The sequence below is a fragment of the Solenopsis invicta genome, chromosome 4 (assembly GCF_016802725.1).
Source record: "Solenopsis invicta isolate M01_SB chromosome 4, UNIL_Sinv_3.0, whole genome shotgun sequence".
In the NCBI taxonomy this organism is placed as follows: domain Eukaryota; kingdom Metazoa; phylum Arthropoda; class Insecta; order Hymenoptera; family Formicidae; genus Solenopsis; species Solenopsis invicta.
The window spans coordinates 18824853-18850060 of NC_052667.1; the positions used below are offsets into that span (position 1 = coordinate 18824853).

Consider the following 25208-nt stretch of genomic DNA (forward strand, 5'->3'; position numbering starts at 1 on the left):
ACTTAAGTATTGATAAATACTGTATTGAGTATTGACAGTTAATATTGGTAAATACTAACTATTAGAGACTGGTATTGGTCAATACATAAGTATTAGAGATAATTAGGTATTGATGAATACTGAATAAACACAATCACTATTGGCAAATATTTATAATAAAAAGGGGCAATTGAGAATTAACGCGGTTGTTGGTGCGTGTCCATGATTCTTCCGTGTTTGTTAAACAAAAAGCATTAGATGTGTACAAACTTTTAACCAAAGTTTGGGTTATCCTTAGCTAAAATTGATAAAAAGCAGTAATCAAGATCTTTTCTGCATCACATGGCGTGGTCAAATGTATTTTTTGTCCGTCATAATCGGCTGGTCATCCGAGTAAATATATTAAAATTTTTAAGTGTGACGATAAACATCATTATACGTTAACTACAAAAGATACACAATTGACACTGTTTTTTTTACTCATTATGTGAAGCGAGGAGAAAAAATATTCTATAAATAGCACGCAGAATTAGTCAATAAATATAGGATTTAAAAACGTCGTAATATAGTTAAATTAACGTTACACAATAATTTCAGATCTCTCGAATTTGAGCGTTATAACAGTTTTTTTTTTGTCAGTGTCACGGTCAAAATAGAGGAGAAGCGGGTGTTATGGCTACTGTCGACAATATGGTTACCCCTATTATCTCCGTTATTAGATGACGTATTCTAACAATTGCTTATGGAGTTATTCATTTAGTAGCCCACCGTTTTTTAGTGATGTTAATATGACAATACATAATAAGTGACAATTGTTATAAGGCATTTTTACTTTTGAGTACTTCTAAACTTTTTCAAGGTTCACCTTTAACCTTTAATTACTCAAACTTTATCATTATTCTTAAACTTGAGTGTATTATCACACGAATGTACATACACTTGAGTGCTTTTTTTATTATTTACCTTTTTATTCAGCTATACACATTGAGTTATACAAAGTTAAAACAATAACATGGAATTTCATTAATATGGCCTTTTAAGTGAAATTTTTATATTGAAATATTTCTTCGATAAATCGATCGTCATTCTAGAGAGCGGTGTTTAGAAACATTAAAAACATTATTTTATGCTTGTTGTTTAATGTTAAACAGGGATAGAATGACATTTTTAACTAAATTTCTAATGGTATTTTTAAAGTTACTGAACGCAAGAAAATTCTATATTAGGAAAATTCTAAACAATGAAAAATTAAAAATACATAATTTTGTAACAAGATACTGTGTTTCTTCTAAACTAAACTAACTTTTTTAAATTATTCTTATAGATAGCCATATTACAACCACTTTTTTTCTGCCACCGATTATGCAGAGCATTAGATTTTTATAAATCACATCCTAAATAATAAATATCTTATTACTTTGAGCCTAGAATCTGTCAAACAACATTTTGACGAATGTAATCGTTCAAGTTTCAATAGAAAATATTAATTATAAACAAAATGGTTTAATAAAATGAAAATGGGTGCCATATTACCCTCTTCTCCTCTAATAATAATCTTCAATTTTAATTAATGGGCAGTTTAGATGATGGGATCGAGCGGTGGAAACAAAATTTTAAATATTACGTCAAAAATTAAAATCTCTTAAGGATACAAGTATAGCCATGATGTAAATATTCCTGGCTGTCTATATTAAGACCACTGGTTTGGCACTTTATATGTAACATTTCTGAAATCAAGCGTTTCCCTAAAAAACGTTTTCTGTCAAGAAATAAAATGTTATCACAGTAAATTTGTGGCTCTTGGTTATTTTATGTTCAGTAATAACCAATGAGTGCTGGTATTCCTTCTTATTATTACGATTTTTACGTTTATAAATATTACAAATGATATTTTTAATACTCATAATGTAGGCATCAATACTTATGTATTAAAAACAGTAGAAATATAATGTGACTAATTATTTATAAAATTGGACAAAATTGTGATTTTGCTCGTATTTTTTATAAAATCAAGTATTTCATTATAATAAATAAATGCAGAAAAGTTTGTACTTTGCTTAAGTTGTAAAATCCGGTTTGATTTATCGTACAGAAATGAAAAAATTTTAATTTATAGCTAAGAGTATACAATTTAATAAAAAAAATTTTATTTGTGAGAATAATTGTTACAATTGTTATAAACAAACAAATTGTTTATTATTTTCATAACATCGAAGCCTCCTTAGAAGATTTTGAAAAAATTAATGTAAATGAAGTTGTAGACAAAACATTTTATTCAGAGTGGGCATTTTTCTGTTTTATACTGAATTTAATTTAGATTAAAGCGATCCAAATTTAATTTCATATCAAATAGAAAAATATAATAACTATCTCAAGCATATTTTATTTTGTCTATAATGTGTTGTACGAGGTGTGATCAAAAAGTAAAGTGATTTTTCATTTTTATAAAAAAATATTCATTTATTCATCCAAAATTATGTTATCCTCTTCAAAATAATCCCCCTCTGATACAATGCATTTGTGCCAGCGCTTTTTCCAGTCGTCAAAACATTTCTGAAATGCACTTTTGGGTATTGCCTTGAACTCCTCCAGCGATGCAGCCTTAATCACCTCAATCGTCGCAAATCTTCGTCCTTTCATAGGCCTTTTCAATTTTGGGAAGAGGAAAAAGTCGCAGGGGGCCAAGTTTGGTGAATACGGTGGCTGAGGCATGATGATAGTATTGTTTTTGGCCAAAAAAGTACCTACTAGTAACGACGTGTGCGCAGGTGCATTATCATGGTGCAGAATCCATGAATTTTCTTTTCACACTTCCGGACGTTTTTTTCTTATTGATTCACGCAAACGCCGCATAACCTCAAGGTAATACTCCTTGTTTACCGTACGACCTTGTGGTAGAAATTTTTGATGCATAACGCCATGGTAATCAAAGAAAACTGTGAGCAAAACCTTCACATTCGAACGAACTTGGCGTGCCTTTTTCGGTCTTGGCTCTCCTGGGCTCTTCCACTGGGATGATTGGGCTTTGGTTTCGACGTCATAACCATATACCCATGTTTCGTCACCAGTTATAACCCTTTTGAGCAGATCAGGATCATCATTGACGTCGTTCAACATGTCTTGGGCGATGTTCATGCGACGCTGCTTCTGATCAAAATTAAGCACTTTTGGAACGAATTTCGCTGACACATGTGTCATACCCAAAACATCCGTTAAAATTGATTGGCATGAGTCAAACGATATGTTAAGATCATCAGCTATTTCTCTAATCGTGATTCGACGATTTTTCAACACAATTTCTTTCACTTCCTGAACATTTTCGTCGGTTTTTGACGTACTGGGGTGTCCAGTAGCGAGGTTCATCGTTAACATTTTCTCGGCTCTCTTGGAATAACTTATACCATTTATAAACATTTTTTTTGCTCAAAGTTGACTCAGCGTACGCCACTGTCAACATTTCAAGAGTTTTTGAACACTTAATACCATTTTTTACACAAAAATTAATACAAACTCTCTGCTCCATTATTTTCAACAGCAAAAAATCGCCGAGCACGCAAACACGTGTCTAACCTTTATGCCTCTCACATAAAAACAACACATGCTATATAGTCAAAACTGTGAACATATGATCATGACGAGTGTACCAACACAAAAAAAAATTTTGAAATTAGAGTGTACAGAGCGCGCGAAATTCAAAAAGTCACCTTACTTTTTAATCATACCTCGTATATAGAATATATACAATCGTTCCCTAATAATTCAGTATATCCAATTAATAAGGATGAGTTTCGTGGATAGCCGAGTAAAAATTTTTCATGTATAATTATATATAAATATATATAAATATATATGATTATATATAATTTATATATGATTATATCTTATTATGTATATTGTCAAGCATAATTTGATATGAAGTAATATTTGCCCATATATGTAAATATATGACTCCATATTCAATCTTATATGATTATGTATAATAGTAGGTTTTAAATATGAAACTACTTAATCATATATGATTTTTATATAAATATGTATGAGCATATATGAGTTTATAGTTAGATAGGTCAATCATATCTGATTACATTTACCATATATAATCATATCCCAGATAGCACAGGACATCCTATAAACATCCGTTTTAAGTTTATTTTATGTCTGCACGTCCATGGACATGAAATAGACGTCTATTAATGGTCAATTTTTGGACGTCCATAAGATATTCGGATTTGGATATCAATCGGAAAGCGCGTTATTGCCGCGCAAGCATAATGCGTTTTTTGTCGCAAATATAAAGTACGTTTACATTTAGACATTTTAAAAGTTTTCATCTTATTTACAAAATTTTCTAAGCTTGCTCGCGACGTGTTGCTTTCGTTGATTTGACTATTTTACGAAAAAAATATTTATTTATAAATATTTATTTTAATATTGTAAAAAAACCGTTTTCTTAACATTAAATAAAATAAAAATATTTTTTAAAGTATAAAAAATTGTTAATCTTTCTCAAGAATTTTTTCCGGAAATTTTCAATTTCAAATTTTACCCATTTAAATCGTAATCGTAAAAAGTATAATTTTGTATATGTTTATATAAATAATATGCTTTAATTATATGTTTCATCTTTTCAATAACATATATTGATTCGATATAGATGTGTTAACATAAAGTGTTCACAGATCATCACCAGACATCAGTTCGCAGCGGTCTTACAGATCAAGCAACGTTGAGCGAGGTTACGACTTGGGTAGCCGCTTGAAAATTTCCGAAAAAAAAATTCTTGAGAATGATTCCCAATTTTTTGTTTACTTTAAGTAACATTTTTATTTTATTTAAGATTTAACATTAAGAAAACTATTTTTGACAATATTAAAGTAAATATTTATAAATAAATTTTTTACATCATATATGTTTATATATGTTCATATATTTTCACATGGTCATATAGAAACAAATTTCGTACATGATCATATATGATGATTTATATGGTCATATATAATTATATATAAAAATTTTTACTTGGGTATTTTAGTATTTTTATTATACTTATCAATACTAGTGCCAAGCATTTCTCAATGCCAGTACTGATCACCAATACTAGAGCTAACAATGGGTATTCACCAATACTAAGTATTGGCAAAAAACTATTGATTAATTTTGTATTACCATTATTAATGAGGGAAACCTGCCAGCAGTATAGCACTAATTTTAGTAAAATTTTCTGGGCATGTAGTATTCACTCAAAAATTTACTACAGTAAAGCAGTAAGTTGCAATATTTAGGCATTCTTGAGAAAATGACGATTAAATATTTCCAGCACCTATAGTATCGTTACAAAAGAAACCTTGTTGCTCTTTTTCATTTGCACTAGCGTTCATTGACGGAATATCCATATTATCAATAAATGAGTACAAATATCTTTTACGAAATAAACGTTTGTGCTCAGGCAAAAATATTTTTCTATGTTATTTATTTGCAAAAGTGATTTGTAAAAAAATATCAGAGAAATGTTATCTATAGATCATCATATTAGCAAAGAAATTTATGAGAAGTTGCAAACCAAATTACGGAGAAAATACTGACAAATTTGCAAGTAATATTATAGAGAAATTGGAAGAGACATTTCTACGCATTCTTTCTGTAAAATCTATTTGTAGAAAAATCGAAAAGAAATTAAAGACAAAACTATAGAGAAACCGACAAGTTTTCGAAGAATTTGTAGAGACTATTGTTGAGAAATTTCTCGATATTTTTTTTGTAAGACCTATCTGCAAAGAAATTGAGAAGAAAGTAATAGCCAATTTTTAGTGCAATCATAAAATAAATAAGAAAAAAAGAGGAATTGCAGAGATAGTTACGGAGGCCATTTTTGGTCTAGAACCAAAACCTAAAAGTTATTCATTAGAAACTATTTATGGGTTCCTCTAAAGGAGAAAAAAATAATTATTTATTCATCAGGTCCATATCAGATCCAGAGAAAATTATAAAAAATCGAGATTTATTATTGAATAAATGCTGAAGTTGTCATATGAGTGCTTTTAAGCTTTATACTATTAAAATAAAATTAATTGCACATTTATGTGCTCAAAAAGGTGAATAGTAAGTGTAGAAAGTATCAGATTTTGATTTTCATAATATACAAGGTGTTCAATAATTCTTGGATTTCTTAAATAATACTAGCCTGCAAAAATAGACAACTTTATTGCGGATGTAATGAAACTACATGATTTTTGCGTGCTAAATACGAATTTGTTGTCGGAATTTGACTATCACGTTACAATTTTGAGAAAAATAATATCAAAGAGATAAAAAATTACGATCTTGAAGGTTTTCATGAGTAGCACTCGCAACAAAATGTTTTTCTAATTTTGTTTATGCTACGTAAAGGTATAAATTTTTAGCTTTAAAATTCATTTTATTTTATTTAGTTTTTTTTCGTTTTCTAGATATAGTTGGAAGAAGAAATATTTATTGTGCGCGTATCACCAATATGATTGTTCGGTACAATGTCTTTCCAATGAGTACAAATAGTTATTTCGGACGTATTTTTGAATACTAACTATGGAAACATTAATAAAATTTGGCTATCACAAAAATAATGGTATTAAGCAGAACAAAAAGAATTATAATGTTCACGTAAGGTAAACAAAATTTAGAAAAACATTTTGCTGCGGGTGCTATAATACCGCAAAAACCTTCAAAATTGTAGTTTTCTATTTCTTTGATATCATTTTTCTAAAAATTGTACCGTAATAAGCTAAATTTCAACAACAGATTCGTGTTCAGCACCAAAAAATCTATGAAAATCAAGTAATCTTATTACATCGGCAATAAAATTGTCTACTTTCATAGGGTAGTATTATTTAATCTTTACTTGTGTTACAGTATAACTCTGAAAGCTACATTTATCATTTCAGTTTTTATTTTATCAATAAATAAATTGTTTCAAGCATTTTTTTAGCATGTTTGGTATTGCTGGATTGTTAAAGGTTTCCTTTAACTAATAAATTAAATTTTAGTATCATATTTCAAATAAATAATTTGTTATTAATAAATATAAAGGAGAAGAGGATATTGCTACTATCAACAAGGTTATCCCTATTGCCTTCGTTGATCTATTCTAACAATTGCTTATGGAGTTATTTGTTTAGTAGCTCGTCGTTTTTCAGTGATGCTAAGATGCCAATACATAAAAAATGCCTTATAACTGACAATTGTTATAAGGCATTTTTACTTTTAAGCACTTCTAAACTTTTTCAAGGTACACTTTTAAGCTTTAATTACACATTTCCTCATCATTCTTAAACTTGAGTGTATTATCACACAAACGTATATATACTCGAACATTTTTTTTATATTAACTTTTGATATTTAACTTTTTATTTGGCCGTACACATTTTGAGTTATATAAAGTTAAAGCAATAACATGGAATTCTATTAATAAGATTTTTTAAGCGAAATTTTTATATCGAAAAATTTATTGATAACTCGAATGTCATTCTAAAGGGCGGTGTTCAAAAACATTAGAGATATCATTTTACTTGTTATCAAACAGGGATAAAATGATATATTTAATGAAATTTCTCATGGTATTTCTAAAATTTTTTAACGCAGAAAAACTCAAAATCAAGAAAATTAAAAATATACCATTTTGTAACAAGGTATTGTGTTTTTTTTAAACTAAACTAATTTTTTTAAATTATTTTTATGGATAGCCATATTACAACCACTTTTTTTCTTCCACCAATTATCCAGTGCATTAAATTTTTATAAATCACGTCCTAAATAATAAATAATAAATAATAAATATTTTATTAATTTGAGTCTAGAATCTGTCAAACAACACTTTGACAAACATAATCGTTCAAGTTTCAATAGAAAATATTAATTATAAACAAAGTTTTTCAATAAAATGAAAATGGATCCCATATTGCGCTCTTCTTTTCTATAGATCGAAAAATTGTCGTTTTTAAAGATTAAATTTGTTTGCATAAAACTTTGCATATTAATCTATACTTCAAAATTACTATCTGGCGGTTTTCAAGATCGCTAATTACGAATCTAATGTCAAAAATTCGAAATAATGGATCCAATATGGTGGAAAAAAGTATTAGAATTAACTGAATTTGCTTGAAACTTGTTATTCAGGTATTTTTAAAGTCTTTGATTACTACAGATTTTTAACTACACTAGATCGCTAACTTAGATAGTGGGGGTGTAGCAAAATTGAAGCATGGATAGGATATGCCACCATTTGTGACACGGACACTCGCGCCAACTTTTAAATGAATTAAATATTTATTCCACAGATTTCGAACTACATGTATAGATTTATTTCCATAATAACGTAAAACAATATACACGTAAATATTTAAATTTAAAAGTGCCCAAATTATATATATTCCCACAAATATTTGTGGGAACAGGTTATTTAAAGAGAAAATAACCAGATTCAAATAATGATAAAAAATATTTATTGAAATTATAAAATCTGTAAATATGTTCACAATAATATCTATAATATATTAATAACTATAATAATACAATTTTTTTATCTTATAGCAGTTAGAAATAATATATATAATTTGATGTAAAATATGTAAAACGTAATAATAACTTTTAATTAAAAATTGAAAACATAAACATAAAAATTCTTAAGTTAATTTTAAAGTCAACACTAAAATTACATTTTATTACATTAAATAATATAAGAAACTTTTATTTGAAACATAAGAAATTATGTTCAATATAGAACTAATTTTTATATTGAACATAATTCTTTATATTTTAAAATATGTAAGAAACTAATTTCAACATAATATAATAGAATTTCTGTCAATAAGAAAGAATAAGATAATAACTTTAACACTGTTTGAAATTTTTATACAGTTAAGCTATATGTGATTCAATAGCACCTGTTTATTCAACTTATGCTTTTACTAACAGGATTAGCTATTTCTTTAGTATATGTATAATTTTTGATATGAAGAACATTTTATGTTCAGATATTTTTCAGCTATAGTCTACTATCAGTCTTATTCTGTGAGGCGGCTCTATAATGTTTTCAACTTGTATACTCGTACACTTATCACTATTTGGAAAAATTGTGTAATTTAATGTAAACTGATTTTTTATTTTATAAATAATGTTCTGAAAGAGTTGTTTATTTGGCATTTTGTTTGGCATAAGTCCATGGAAGGTAAACTCATGTTCCGTTGCTTTTACAATTTTATATACGGAATTTGATACAAGAAATAGACCACCTCGATTTTTTAAATTTGTTAAAACATCATAGTTTACGTTTCTTAATACACACAATATAACACGATGACAGAAATATACGAAACATATAAATTGAACAACCGGAAGTTTAGCTATTTGCAATACGGATAATATTCATTGGTTACTTTACTCTCCACTACCTAAGTTAGCGATCTAGTGTAGTTAGAAATCTGTGTTGATTATTAATCATAGACATATAAGATAAATCCAGCATTCATCCATTCCGATACGTCTAAAAATGAGGTTAACAGAACGGAGTGAGAGGCAAAATACGGGAAATGCTGTCCTTTTCTGTTAATGATGGACGCGTAACATTGACAGAAATTCTTAGAAATAAAAGACAACTAACTAGAGAATCAGACAAAGAAAAACTTCCCTGCATTTTGCCTTTCGCTCCGTTCTGTCAACTTCATATGTATATATGTTAATGCCGGGTTTATCTTATATGTCTATGATTAGTAATCAACACAGATTTCTAACTACACTAAATTGCCAACTTGTATGTTTATGTTACTAATCCGATGTCAAAAATACAAAATTTGAAATGCCAAATGTAATATGGCAGATCAATATGACATACGTAATTTTCTATGTTTCAAGCAAATTCGGTTGATTTTGAAAATATCATCCGCCATATTAAATTTACTATTTTAATTTTGTATTTTTGACATTGGATTTCTAAACAACAATCTCCAAAACTCTCGAGTAACAACCCAGATAACAATTGGTGAAGGCTCATATTGCCTTCACGCGGGGTTATCACATCATGCTTGCAAGGACGCCATCATATCGCTTTCACAACGTGACGGGGACACAAGTGTGAGCGCAGATGATATCACTGTGCAATCACGCGTGATGGGAAATTATATTATTACACACACACATGCGCGCGCGCGCGCACGCACACGTATACGCATACACACGCGCACACGCTTATCCACACGCTCACACGCACTCGCGCGCACAAACACGCACGCACGCACGCATACACACGCACGCGCGCGCGCACACGCATACGCATACGCAACGCACATGCACACGTACACGCATACGCTCACGCACACGCAACGCACACGCACACGCGCACAAACACACACGCGCATGTACACACGCACACACACGCGCGCGCACACACACGCGCACGTACACACGCGCACACACACACACACACACACACACACACATATACCCACATAGCACAGAATGTTTACAGAATATTGCTAGAATATTACATTTAAAATTTGAAATATTTTGGTGAATATCTCAGAGACATTTTGACGATGTCAGCAGAATGTTTCATCCCTGCCGCAAATTTACTTTAGAACACTATAGAATAAATGTCTATAATTTTGAATATGTTTTTTGAAACAGGCATTGCATATACGGAATGGGGTTTTCCTTATACGACTTTTATAAGTTTTAATAAGGTAATAAACATACGTATGATAGCAACATGATAGCAACTGTTGCCATCAGTTTGCTGTCCGCGTTTAATAGCATATTGACGGCATGTTGTAAAAATGTAAAATTTTATGTGGAACACTGTTCCACACATACATCACATTTGAAAAAAATGAGAATAAGTATTCGTCTCAAGGTTACAACAAACAACTTCTAATTAAGATTCTCATTGAAGTGTGAGCTGGTGAATTGGTCGTGGTGGCGCCTACATATAACGCCTGTACGCACACGCACACGCATATGCATACGCACACGCATACGCATACGCACACGCATACGCACACGCACACGCACACGCACACGCACATGCACACGCACACGAACACACATAGACATATATATCGTATATTTGTGTGTATATGCATGTATTCCATTAGTCACAGCAAAGAGCTACTGCGCTCGGTTATCTTTCCATGAAAGTCGTTTGGATACGCCATCACATATATGTTGTTCATTCATGTGCCCACGTGTGCCGTGTGCAATTAATTGCGAGTGCAGATCAGATTATATGTATATTTTAGAAGAACGAACGAGAAGTTTATTTGTAAGTATATTTTCTAATAAATATGATGTATTAGTATAGTATCCACTCTGATTCCTGCATGTTCTTTGTTAATATGTTCTATGTTCCATAACCTATAATACCATTAACCTGCATATATATATATATATGCTGCGTTTCGGCATTTCACCCATGATGAGTTTCATGTATTATTTATCTTTATTGTTCACTAAATATTAAACAAGAATAAATAATGCATTATGCGCATTATACGCGAAACAGAACGTGCTCATGTACGTGCTTGCTATACAGGTTAATGGTAGGTTATAATGTGCCACTATATTATTTGTTATGAATACTATAGGGCTGCATTCGGAAATTAAATGAGATCTGAAAATCTACAGTTCACGTTATTTATATTATAAACTTTCAATATTCTGAGTGAATAACGGAATGCACCTTTCTTTTTTTAGATAATCAGAGAATCCATGGTTCACTTTTCTACTACTGTTCTTCTACGATTCACTTTAACTACTATGTAAACTTGATTTACTATAATAAAATATGTATAAATGTTTATTGTTTTGTTTTATTTAATGCTATAATATTCTAATGGAAAAATATTACAATTATATCCAACATTATTTTAAATTATAATATTGCTATTTGTATAAATATATATATATATATATATATATATATATATATATATATATATATATATATATATATACACAGGGTGAGTCATTTTAATCTATGGACCCGAATATCTTCCAAATAACGGTATCTACAAAAAAATGGTTTAGATAAAAGTTGACCAGGACAGAAGGGGTCATTCCATTGTACCATTGGTTTTGACCTTGAGGTCAATTTTGAAGGTTATTTCAAGGTCACGATGGTTTTTTTAAATGAGATACCCTATTTTTGACTGCGAATTTTGATAGAGCGGAAAATTTTACATCAAACTTGTTTTATGAAAAAATTGTTTTTGCGACTTTGGAAAGGTAAAAACTGAAGGTAAAATGCCTGAAAAACGATCTGGTGAACTTTTTCTGAAATGACGTGGTTTTCTGGGTAACACAAATGTAATGCTTACAACAAAGTCAATGAATTGTAAAAGTGTTAATCACTTTGACTAGCTTGACCTTGAGGTCAATTTTCAAGGTTGTTTGAGGCTCATAACGCATTTTTTGATTAGTAAACCCTATTTTTGACTGCAGAACCTGTTTCTTGACAATGGGCTCTTAAACAATGACACTTTTTACATGAGCATAGGGATTTTTTAGTTTTTTGACCTGACCTTTTGAAGGTCATATCAAGGTCATATCAAGGTCGAAAGCACTTTCATCTTACTTTTAGCGTTACCCGGAAACAACGACGTGGACGTAGTAAGTTCTGTTTCCTTTAGGGTGCTTGATTATCGTGAGTCCCTTTGCCTCTCACGTCGGGGTGCTTGATTATCGTGAGTCCCCTTGCCTCTCACGTCGGGGTGCTTGATTATCGTGAGTCCCCTCGCCTCTCACTGACACTGTAATTTAAATGAATTACCCACGGAGTAATTGTTCAAAATTACCTCCGTTGGCTTCGAGGCATAACTGCAACCTATTTTGAAAACTATCCACAGTTCTAAGCAGGGTAACTAAGGAGCGCGATACATTGTCTCAGGACCATGCGTTACGCCGTCCGGCGGCGCCGTTACTAAGGCGCAAGCGGCGGGAGGGGAGCAATAGGCGTGCGTCGAAGAATCCGGCCGAAAGTTGCAAGTAGTAATGTTTAAGCATTATGCACATTTGTGTTACCCAGAAAACCACGTCATTTCAGAAAAAGTACACCAGATCGTTTTTCAGGCATTTTACCTTCATTTTTTACCTTTCCAAGGTCGCAAAAACAATTTTTTCATAAGACAAGTTTGATGTAAAATTTTCCGCTCTTTCAAAATCAGTAGTCAAAAATAGGGTGTCCCATTTAAAAAAACCATCGTGACCTTGAAATAACCTTCAAAATTGACCTCAAGGTCAAAACCAATGGTACAATTGAATAACCCCCTCTATCCTGGTCAACTTTTATCCAAACCATTTTTTTGTAGATACCGTTATTTGGAAGATATTCGGGTCCATAGATTAAAATGACTCACCCTGTATATATATACATAGTGTCCGGAAACTAGGGAACCTACCGCTTTGAGAATATAGAGGAGATGGAAAGGGACAAAAAAGTCTTATACCATTTTGCGATATTCGCAATAACTATCAAGTTATAAAATAAAACGTCTAAGCCAAAGTGCGGTGACACCGCGCCATCGCGCCTAGCTCGTAGGCAACGGCGCGGAGCGGGACAGGTAACGCGTCGTTATTTGAATTTGCACGGCGCGACGGTCTGAATCTGCCGCACCGCGTGTACATACACTGCAAAATTCAAATGTGTTATTTATCAAATGTGTAAGGAGAAGCTTCAGCTAAAATAACACATTTGATTTTTGCAGTGTATGTACACGCGGTGAGACGAATTCAGGCTGTTGTGCCGTGCCAATTCAGACAATAACGCGTCACCTTTACCGCCGCGCGCCGTTGCCTACGAGCTAGGCGCGATGGCGTAGCATCACCGCACATTGGCTTAGACGTTTTATTTTATAAATCAATAATTATAGCGAATATCGCAAAATGGTATAAGACATAAGACTTTTTTTTCCCTTTTCATCTCCTTTATATTCTCAAAACGGTAGGTTCCCTAATTCCCGGACACCCTGTGTATATATATATATATATATATATATATATAAAAGTATATATATATATATATAAAAGATGTATAATCAGTCACTAAATACAAACAAATATGTATACAAAACAATCCTTTAAAGTATTAGACAAATATTGTAGGGGAGTTTGGGGAGTTGTAAGCCAGGTTTTGTTTTTGAACGATAACTACTACAAAAATTGATATTTTACGCACTTGAAAGGCTGATATTTCTAGTACACCACAAAAGATAACTACCTAGCAAACATTTTGTACGCAAAAGGATATCAAATTGGCATCAAATTTCAGCAAAATTTTGTACTAAAACCGTATTCTACTGTGTCCGCATTAAGATGCCCAATGTAAACCAAATCTGACGAACATATCTGAAGTCAAATTGAAACCAATACCAGAACAAATTTGAAAATAATAATGTGATGACAAAATGACATCAAACACAAACCAAATCTGTCAACATAATCTGATTAATCCGATTTGTGCTTAACATAGGTATAACAGCCGGTTTTTAAATTGGCACATTTCAAGTGCACAGTTCGATCGCATTTATTGCAATGTATAGAATTGTTTTTGTTCAATTTTTTCGGCATAGCATCTTTGCAGATGATGCAGAATTCTTTTGAAACAAAATTATCCAATTTTTTATTTGAAGCAGTTGAAGGATCTACGTTTGCCTCAGTTTCGAAATGTAGCGAGTCAATTTATACCTATCGATGTTATATGCTTAACCAACGGACTGCACCGCTTTCTTCTCAATCGTCACTTCTTTGATAGCAGCCACTATGGTATTAATATTAATCGCTGCCCAGCAAACATTTTGTACGCAAAAAGATATCAAATTGGCACCAAATTCCAGCGGAATTTTGTACCAAAACCGTATCCTACTGTGTCCGCATTAGGATGCTCAATATAAACCAAATCTGACCAACATATCTGAAGTCAAATTGAAACCAATACCAGAACAAATTTGATAATAATAATGTGATGACAAAATGGCATCAAACACAAACCAAATTTGTTATCAAATGCGTTGACAAAATAATGTCAAATACAAACCAAGTCTGTTTTCAAACGTGCTGACAGAATGACACCAAATACAGATCAAATCTGATGTTTCCGAGACCAACAAAAAAATTTATTTTTTTTTAAATCGATTTTATTATTCTTATAGCTTAATCTGTATCTACTGTTTCACATATAACATTTTAATTTACTTATTACAATTACGCATTATTTTATAAATTTTTGAAAACGCATGTCGGCTCCGGCGGGATTCGAATCTAAGATTTTGGAATAACAACTTAACATGCTGACACTGAGCTAATCGTACACATGTGATATTGTTAATAAAAAGTTATATTTGAAGTAAAGCTAAATTGAACCAAAAAAAACTTGCGTTTTGAATATCACGCGAACACTATCACTAACTCTATGGTTATTTAGTCTTGGATATTTTTAATATAAACTATATAAATAATTAAAATCTTTTCTTGCCCATGGTCAGATCAGTCAAAAAATAACAATTAAAAGTAGTATGAAGCATAATAAAACATTATTGACGCAAAGAGCACGTTGCAAAACTCAATTTTGCAATTAATTGTTATAAACAAATTGTTAAAAATGACTGTAGAGGAAAACTGATTGCACCAATCGATTCACCGGGAAAAATTACTAAAGAAACATATATGACGCTTTCTTAATTGTTATAGTTTTTATAATTGTTATAAACAAATTAGTTGCATAATTGTTTTGACAAAAAGATACCTAATGGTCGAATTTCGTAAAGAGAGCTTGATGTGCGTAATGTAACATTTTATCCTTGTTTAACTTTTGGTGATCAACAAGGATTATGTCATGCGCATTATGCGCTTTACGGAACTCAACTGATGTTGCATTCTTGTGTGATAAATACTGACATTTCCGTAGCAAGCTTGCTTACTATCTGCCATCAATTTGTCAATCATACATACAACAGATCTGTCTGCTATCAACTTCCAATCTGTCGTGTATTTTGTTAAAGGGATAATATTGCATTCTTGCGTGAAAATTGCTAACATTTTTGCAATAGCAAACTTGTTCAATATTTATTATAAATTTGTAATATAATCATCAAAACTTTCAACAGATTTGTTTGCTTTTCAACGCCAATTTGTCATATACTCTGCTAACAAGGTTGTAGTATATTTGATACAAATCTGCTAATAGTACCGGAAATATCAATGTATGCGGACCATATGCGGACCAAAATCTGTTACCAATCTTTGCAGTTGCAGAAATGGTTATAGGGATGGCTTACTAGATTCTCTTGTATACTTATGACTATATCTACAATTAAAACACGACAAAATCACGAAAACTACTAAATTCACTACAAAATTGCATGAAACAATTTAATTAAATATGAATATTGCGAATGACGAATGAAAGATACCAACTTAAGTTGAAAAAATGGCAAAAATATAGTGGCTCACAACTCCCCAAAAGTGGTGGCTCATAAATCTCCAAATGCTTATCAAAATAGCCGCATAGTAATTAACACATCAAATGTTCATGCAAAATTTATGTTGTGCATCGAAAAGGTATTTCACCAGTAATAATTTTGTAATATATTTATTTTTGCAATCAGCTCGAAAAAATAATTAAAATCACAAATATAAATGGTTAAAAAAACTTTTTAAAGAAAATTAAAAATCAAAATTTGGATAGACACTTAGATTGTGTTAACGCGACGAGTGCTAGTCAAAAAGTAAGATCGTACGGAAAGAAACATTTTACCGTAGTTGGAACATGTTAAAATTTCAAATATGGCCGATTTGGAATGCTGGCTCACAACTCCCCAAACTTCCCTAATCCTTTTATATTTTGTATATTTTTTCCACTAGATATTTTTTCCATTTGTTAAATTATATATTTATAAAACAAATGCGCATTTATATACCTCATGTGAGGCTCATATCGCTCACATGCATGAGGGGTGCATTTCACTCACACACGTGCGGTCTCACGCGTGCGAGTGATATCGCTGTCAATTGAGGACGCATCTGTCGGATCCAGTCACATCACCGCGGATAATCCGCACGCGTGCGTGCACCATGCTATCACTGTGCGGACATATTGTTATCTGAGAAGTTTCAAGCGAATTTAAATGATTTTGAAAATGCTGTCTCTTATATTGGATTCACCATTTTAAATTTTATATTTTTTACATCGGATTAGTACTTAACAACCTTAAAAACCTTCGGATAACATGTTTCACAAAATTATATTACAAAAAGTGCCACAGAGAGTTAAGAAATTTGGGAATTTTTGGAAACCCTGTATATTATGCAAATTAAAATCTCATATTTTCTACATTTACTACTGACCTTTTTGTGCACATAAATACGCAATTAATTTTATTTTAATAATATAAAGCTTAAAAAACACTCATATAACTACTTCAGCAGTCAATAATAAATCCCGATTTTTTATAACTTTCCGTGAACTTGATGGACAAATAATTATTTTTTGTGTTTTTTTAGAGAATCCCATAGGACATTCATAAACAGTTTTATCAGAAACTGTTTATGCATAAACAAATATATTGCCATAATCCTTTTCGAAAAAGCAGTCTTTCAATCCTCAGGACAAATTTTAATTTGCCAGGAACCACTCTTGAGATCCAAAGTGGAGAACCAAGACTTTCCTGAGAAACGATCCATTAAATCATCTATCCTAGAAATTGGGTAGGAGACTTTGAGAGTCACATTATTTAACTTTCGGTGATCTACACAAAATCTAATTGAACCATCTTTCTTTTTAACTAAAATTGCAGGAGAGGTCTAGGGACTATTTGATTCTTCAATAACACCCTGTTGCCTTATTTCTTCGATGATCTTTACCACCTCTTTTCTCATTTGTAAAGGAAATCGACTAGAAACTTGCTTAACAAGAAAATAATTTTCTGTTTGAATAGAATGTTCAATGATTTTACAGTTTCCAGCAACAATTTTCTCTGAGAAAACGTTCTGAAATTCTGAAAGAAATTCTGTAAAAAGTTTGTTCTGAGAATCATCCAAATTCTCAGAACTTCTAAGAAATAGATTCTCAAGAAAGTCTGGAACTGTATCTTCACTAATTCGGGCACAAAAATTTCTTTATATTTCCTTAGATTTCGAAGAATAAAAATTTGAATCAAAAATTCCATTTAAATTTAACTTAGAAAGAAAATCAACTCCAAGAATACAATCGTCTTCAATTTCTGCAAGAGTGGAAATTTTAATCTATGATCTCCTAAAACAATCTTAACTCTCTTTTTAAAAATTATAGGAACTTTCTCTCCAGTGGGATATCTCAATTGAAAGGAATTCACACTAACACCTTCAACAAGTGGTACTACGAATTTTTTATTTAATATAGAGACGTCTGAACCTGTATCAATCTTAAAAATACAATCTGATTCATCAATAAGACCAGGATAACAAAAGTAATTTTTTAACTTAATTTTCTTACAATTTTTTATTTCTGAAAATGTTGGAATCTTTCTTCGATTAATCGAGTCGACCCCGCTAAGCTCGACCAAACCTAGTATTCTTTTGCTAAAGAAGAAACCGCAGGACATTCCAATCTTTAGATGTCCCTTTGCACTACACTGCCAACATTCTTTGCTAGCTTTCCACTTATTAAAATTTTTCTTTTCAGAATCCTCTGAAAAATTTTTTTCTTTTTTATTTCCAGTTCTTATTTGCTCTCTAGGATAAAATTTTCTCCTACCGCCATCTTTATTTGAGAAAACGCGGAAAAAACTACTCTCCTAAATAGCTTTAATCATTTTTGCTCTTTCAATTGCAGAACGCAAGGAAGAAATTCCCTTTAGTTGGAGAGTGTGTCTCAAAAATCTGTTAGAGACCGCAAGAATGAATTGAGCACAAGCAATCTTGTCAAGCATTTTCTGAGAACACTCGGAATAAACTAAACGTGAAAGTCGTTCTAAATCGGCTCCCAACGAAGCCAAATCTTCTTCAAATTTTTGCTTACGATTCGTAAACTGCGTGTAAAAAGTTTGAGTCATATGACCTTCCCCAAAACGTAACTCGAGCTTAGATTTAATTTTTCCAAAACTTGAACCTTCTAATTCCATCATTCCGTTTAGAACTGAACGCGCTTTCCCCCGTAAGTTCGAAGCTAACGCGACCGCCTTTATAGAATCTTCCCAATTATTCGCCTGCGCGATTAAATCGAATTGCGTAAAATATTCGCGCAGTTGAACACTCCCGTCGAAAATATCAGCTTTCAATTTCAAATTGACATTTGGGTTTCTGGAATCCCAAGGAATCTCCGCGATAGGAGGACAAAAAGAAAAAAGTAACGACTGGCCTGAAAAATGTTGTAGCCGCTCCTCTAAACGCTGAAGTCTCTTGTCACGCTCCTGAAGTAGCGCTTGCATTTCCTCGTCACGTTGCCGCTGCTTTTGCCTTTCAGCACAAGGCTGACGTAATTCTACAGCGACCGCCCAAAGAGAATTCGCCTTAGTGGAGAGTCGAGGTCTAGCAGGCGTATGAATACGCATTCTCTTTCGAAGAGGACGTCCCTCCGCTCTCGCAGAAGTCGCTGCCGTTAAATCTTCGGAGATATCCATGATCTTTTGTGGTCCAAAATCGGACGAGCCTCCAAAATGTTGTACTCGACGAGACGAGCACACAAAACACTTGCGAAAGGAAGAACAAATGCACGACACGGAATGATTAGACATTCTTTTATAAAAAGTGTTATGTTCTTTACTTCGAGAAAATAGAATATCTCTCTTTTGTCTATAACTGATACACTTTATTACGAACAATGGATAATACACGAGCTGGAAGAGATTTGACTATAACACATGTAGCTGCGTGTGCTCGGTCGCTCTATCTATGTTGCACTCTCAGAGTACAGTAGAGTGTACTCTCTAGTCCTGGCGGCAACATCTCCCTTTTTGTTTTTGGAGCATTCTGCATAGTCGCCGAAACGTTGGGGTGAACATTTTGCGGCTAGAACGTCTGAGTGATTGTGTGTCTGTCTGGAACAGAATCCTGGTCATCTAAAACAGAGTCTTGATTGCTTGCAGGATTGATGTTAGATATGTTGTCTGAAGTAGTGAGCTGAGAGTCTGGGTTTATTATCTCTGATTCTGCTTGCTTTTGAATTAAATTTGGGAGATTGAAGATTTCCAATAAGATTTTCAGTGGCATCTGGTCGTCTTGTAGGGTTTCTTCAGTTTCGTCACAGAAACGGGATCTCAACTGGTTTGCATGCGCTCTGATTAAGCGATGTCTAGTATCAACTGATACATTATATAGAACTTGGCCAATACGTTCTATAATTTTGCCTGGAATCCATTTCCATTTGTTGTTGCTATAGATTTTTACATAAACTTTCGAATTAATTTTGAATGTTTTTGGTTTAGCTCCATGTTTGCGATTGTATTAATTTTCTTGACGTATTTTAATACGTCACGTTTGGATTAGAAGTCGATCTATATTGTTGAAGAAATACAGGCAGGTGTTTGCGGATATTCTCCCCATTGGTGAGTTTTTGAAGTCCTCTTTTGAAGGTATCACATCACAAATCTTTCAGCTTGACCGTTGGAGCTAGGATTGAAGGGTGGTGTACGATGATGCTGTATACCGTATGAAAAGCAGAATGATTGAATTTTTTTCGAAATGAACTGAGTTCCATTATCAACTAGGGTTTCCGGAACGAGCAAAAATGTCTTCCATGATCTCAACGGTGCGTTGAGCCGTAATGGTTTGTGTAGGAATAATTTCCGGCCACTTCGAAAAAGCGTCAATGACAATTGAGTAGTATTCCCCGTTGATGGGGCCCGCATAATCTGCATGAAGTCGTTGCCATAGATGCGTAGGTGTAGACCAACTTGTAAGTGGAACTTTAATTGAAGATTTTGCAGCAGAAGCGCAATTGTGACAAGTTTTGACGAACTGTTCAATCTCATTGTCTATTCCGGGCCAGTATACATAAGAGCGTGCAATGGTTTTCATACGCTCAATACCGGGATGTTCCTTATGTAATTGCTTAAGGATGGGCACTCGGTATTGGCTCGGAATTACCAGTCGTTCCTTGAATAATAAACAATCCTGTATCATTGAGAGTGCTTCTTTACGGCTGAAGAAGGGTTTGATATCTGAGTGTGGTGATACAGATGCAGGCCATTTTGAAAGTGTATAGCCAATAATTTGTTGTAATATTGAATCTTGTTTGGTGGCTGCTTTAATTTTGTCAAATGTTATAGGAATAAATTGTAATGAGTCCTGTAAAACCGTTGACAATTTTTCCTCTATTTTGATTGAGGCAATAACGAAATCCTCTTCTGGTTTGTGATGTTCGTCGATTAGGCGAGATAGCACATCAGCGTGACCAAACTCTGATGTTTTTACATACTCGATTTCAAAATCGTAAGCGAGTAATTGAAGTGCCCAACGTTGGAGTCGATTGGCAGTGTAAACAGGTATGCCTTTCTTATGTCCAAAAATTGTTAAAAGGGGCTTATGATCTGTTTGGAGAATAAATTTGCGTCCAAAGATTATTTTGTGAAATTTTGTTACAGCAAATATTAATGCAAGACCCTCTTTTTCGATCTTCTTTCAGTTTCGGTTAGACTTCTTGCTACATGGCAGATTGCTTTGAGAGTATTGTCCGGAAATCTGTGTAAGATACAGCCACCAATGCCATATTAAGAAGCATCAGCTGCTACAATGATTTTATACTTTGGATTGTAATGAGTGAGAAGCAAATTCTATTGAAGAATTTGTTTGAAGCGTTCAAATGAGTTTTGGCACTTTGATTCCAATTCCATATTGAATCCTTTTTTAAAAGCTGATCCAAGGGCCGTCGTAAAATGTGTATGTTAGGGATGAAACGTCCATAATAATTTAAGGCACCTAGGAACAAACGTAATGTGGTAAGGTCAGAAGAAAACGGCATGTTTACAATCGTTGCGATTTTTTTAGGATCTGGATATAATCCTTTTTCATCGATGATGTATCCTAAGTAATTGACTTCTGTTGTGAAGAATTTACATTTTTCTATGTTTACATGAAATCCATAATCTTGAATGCAATTTAGTAATTCGTGTAGATTATGATCATGTTCTTCAATTGTGGCACCTCCCACGACGAGATCATCTATATAAGCAAATACATTGTTAAGACCAGCGATCATAGCATCCATAATAGTTTGAAATTCGCCGGGCGCAATAGTAACGCCAAAAGGTAAGCGATTGTAGACGTACAGACCGCGATGCGTGTTGATTGTTAAGAGATGTTTTGAATCCTCGTCAATCTGAATTTGTAAAAACGTAGGTGAGAGGTCAATTTTGCTGAAGTATCTGCAATTTGATAATTTGGTGGTTAACTCATCTGGGTGAGGTAATGGATAGCGATTTGGTTCTAAAGAATTGTTTAATCCAGTAGAAAAATCAGCACATATACGGATTTGACCGTTCTTTTTTCGAACTACAACGATGGGTGCTGCCCAATTGGAGTAGTTTACCGGTGAGATAATTCCTTCTTGTTCAAGACGTGTAAGTTCTGCGTCAACTAGTGGCAGAATTGAATAGGCAAGTGGACGTTTTGGACGAAAAATGGGTCTCTGGCATTAGTTTTTAAACGTAATGACACTTTAGTTTTTGTGCAGCATCCCATTTTAGAATTAAAAACGTTAGGAAACTTTTGTTGCAATGCATGAAGGCGTGACGCTGTGGTGACATGATTGCAAAAACTGTTTATTGAGTTATGCCATAAATCAAAAGCGTGTAACCAATCCAATCCCAGAAGATTCAAATCGGCGTTTGGAGTAACATAATAGCATAATTCCTTTAAAACGTTTGATTGTAGCTATGCACTTGACTTCATATAAAATGTGTAATGAGTTACCTGAAGCGTCTTTAGCAATACATACAGAGGGTTGTCCTTGAGGCTGTCCTAAGTACTTCCAAGTGTCTTCTGAAATTATAGTTATGTCTGAACCAGTATCCAGTTGTAGTTTTACAGTCTTGGAATTAATCTTAACGTTTATATATTTGCGGAAAACTGTCTCGTTGATTTTATTTACTGATATGCTTTTTGTGTGTGCTAATGTGGCATCATTGGTGATTGTACTCTTCGTTTTGTTTGCTGGAACTGCAATAACCGTCTTTATGACCTACGGTGTTACAATTTTTACATAAGTGATTTTTGAATGTGCAGTCCTTGGAGTAATGAAGTTTACCACAGAACTAACAAGGTGTAGCAGGTAATTTTGAGGCTGTTCCTGCTTAGTGGATCCTTGTCATTTCTTATTTTTATTGTATTTTGCAGTTTTAATTTGTCTCTGTTTAGACTGGACTGCGGATACAGTGAGTGGTTTAAAATTTTGCACCAAGGAGGTATCTGCTTTTAAATTACGGAAACGCTGACATTCTACAATTAGATCCTCAAGAGAGAGAGTATCTGGTTTAGAATCAATAAGATTAAGAAGTTTTATACGAATGTCCGCATCGCTGGAAGAGCGTAATCCACAAACAAAAATTAAATTGATTTGCAGTTATTTTAAAAATTTGAAACTCTTCGCATTTCTTGTTTATTTGAGCTGCGTAAGCGACAAAATCTTTATGAGGAGCTTTTACGGTATTCATGCAATTGTACCGTTGATTAAAGAGTGAGATCTTTTTCCTGAACATTTACTTGAGCTTTGTAACTGTGTCTTTTAAAGTGAAATCCTTTGGCTCGCAAGGAAGGATATAGTCAACATATTGCTTGTGACATGTTGTGTTTAATTTACGCAACAATAATCTTACCTTGGCATCATCGTCAAAGTCTTTCATGTCGACATTGAATAATCCTTCATAGCGTACAAACCATGGATCAAATGTCAATTCATTATCGGAATCGCAGGCGAATTCCGTGATACCGCTTGCGAGTGATTTTGTTTTCATCTCTTTTTGTGAGGTTATGGTTGATGATGCAAAAGCTTGAGAAAACTAAGCCGCGAGATCATTTTGTTGTTGAACAAAGAATTTTTGTTGTGTCTTTATTTGCTCCTGTTGCTGTTTCATGAAGGCTAGGAGAGCTTCTTTATGTCCGACATGGTAATAGAGGTTATGTGTAGAAATGTGACGAATATTATCTCTATAACTTTTTCCCTCGTTGCCACTGTTATGTTCTTTACTTTGGGAAAATAGAATATCTCTCTTTTGTCTATAACTGATACACTTTATTACGAACAATGGATAATACACGAGCTGGAAGAGATTTGACTATAACACGTGTAGCTGCGTGTGCTCGGTTGCTCTATCTATGTTGCACTCTCAGAGTACAGTAGAGTGTACTCTCTTAGTCCTGACGGCAACAAAAAGGAACACTGACTTTAATCAAATGACTTTGTACAATTAATTCGTAGCGGAATTATTTAAATATTGCTTGACAACCCCGCGTCTCGAAACAGAACAAAAACCGCGCTTCTTCTGTCTAGAGTACTTCTAGTAAGAGTATGGACATCGTCTGCTATTAATAGAAAACCTACGGGTTTTCTATAATTTATAGATAAATGAATATAAAGAAGAAAAATGAATAAAATGAATAACTTCACAGAAATACACGATGACATACTTAAATAATGCCTAACTTCACTATATCACTCAAAGAAATAACAAAATATAATAATTAGCCTTAACAGGATTCAACTTAAATCGATTATATACAAGTATATAACATTGTTTATTAAATTGTATATCAAATTATGCATATATTTTTTGTTTTTATCAGTATATACAATAATGAATTCAATTTTCCCTTTTCTATTTCCCTATTACATATGGCGAATCGAGAAACCAATCAAAAATCAACTAACAATGCCCATACTCTTACTAGAGGTACTCTACTTCTGTCTGATCGATTGATCTTCCTTCGGCCAGCTTCTCAAGCTCGGCCGAACGCGCACAACATTATTAAAAGCTCGTTTAAATCTGGAGGTCGATCATGAAACTTTTTTCCTAGGGCGGAAACGTGAAAAGTGAAAATCTTTACCATTGATGTTAATGGAGAAATTTTTCACTTTTCACGTTTTCGCCTTAGCGAAAAAGTTTCACGATTGACCCCCTGAGGCGGACACTTCCAAAAGTTTCCTTGTCAGATGTCGATTCTAGGCCAAAAATGGCATATGTTTAACATACTCTTTTTTTTCCATTTTTTCTGCAAAACCTATTTACAGAGAAATGTAA

The 25208-nt window shown here is 33.0% G+C and overlaps 1 protein-coding gene and 1 long non-coding RNA gene across 7 annotated transcripts in view; both read left to right on the top strand.

The window, feature by feature from the left end:
• The window catches only part of LOC105202540 (protein spaetzle 4), a 115298-nt gene that overhangs the window by 43990 nt on the left and 46100 nt on the right, over positions 1 to 25208 (top strand). The window lies entirely within an intron of this gene.
• On the top strand, positions 10426 to 11801 carry LOC113005017. The gene is made up of 2 exons (XR_003269333.2): positions 10426 to 11266; positions 11698 to 11801. It is a non-coding gene; the product is annotated as an uncharacterized LOC113005017 (long non-coding RNA).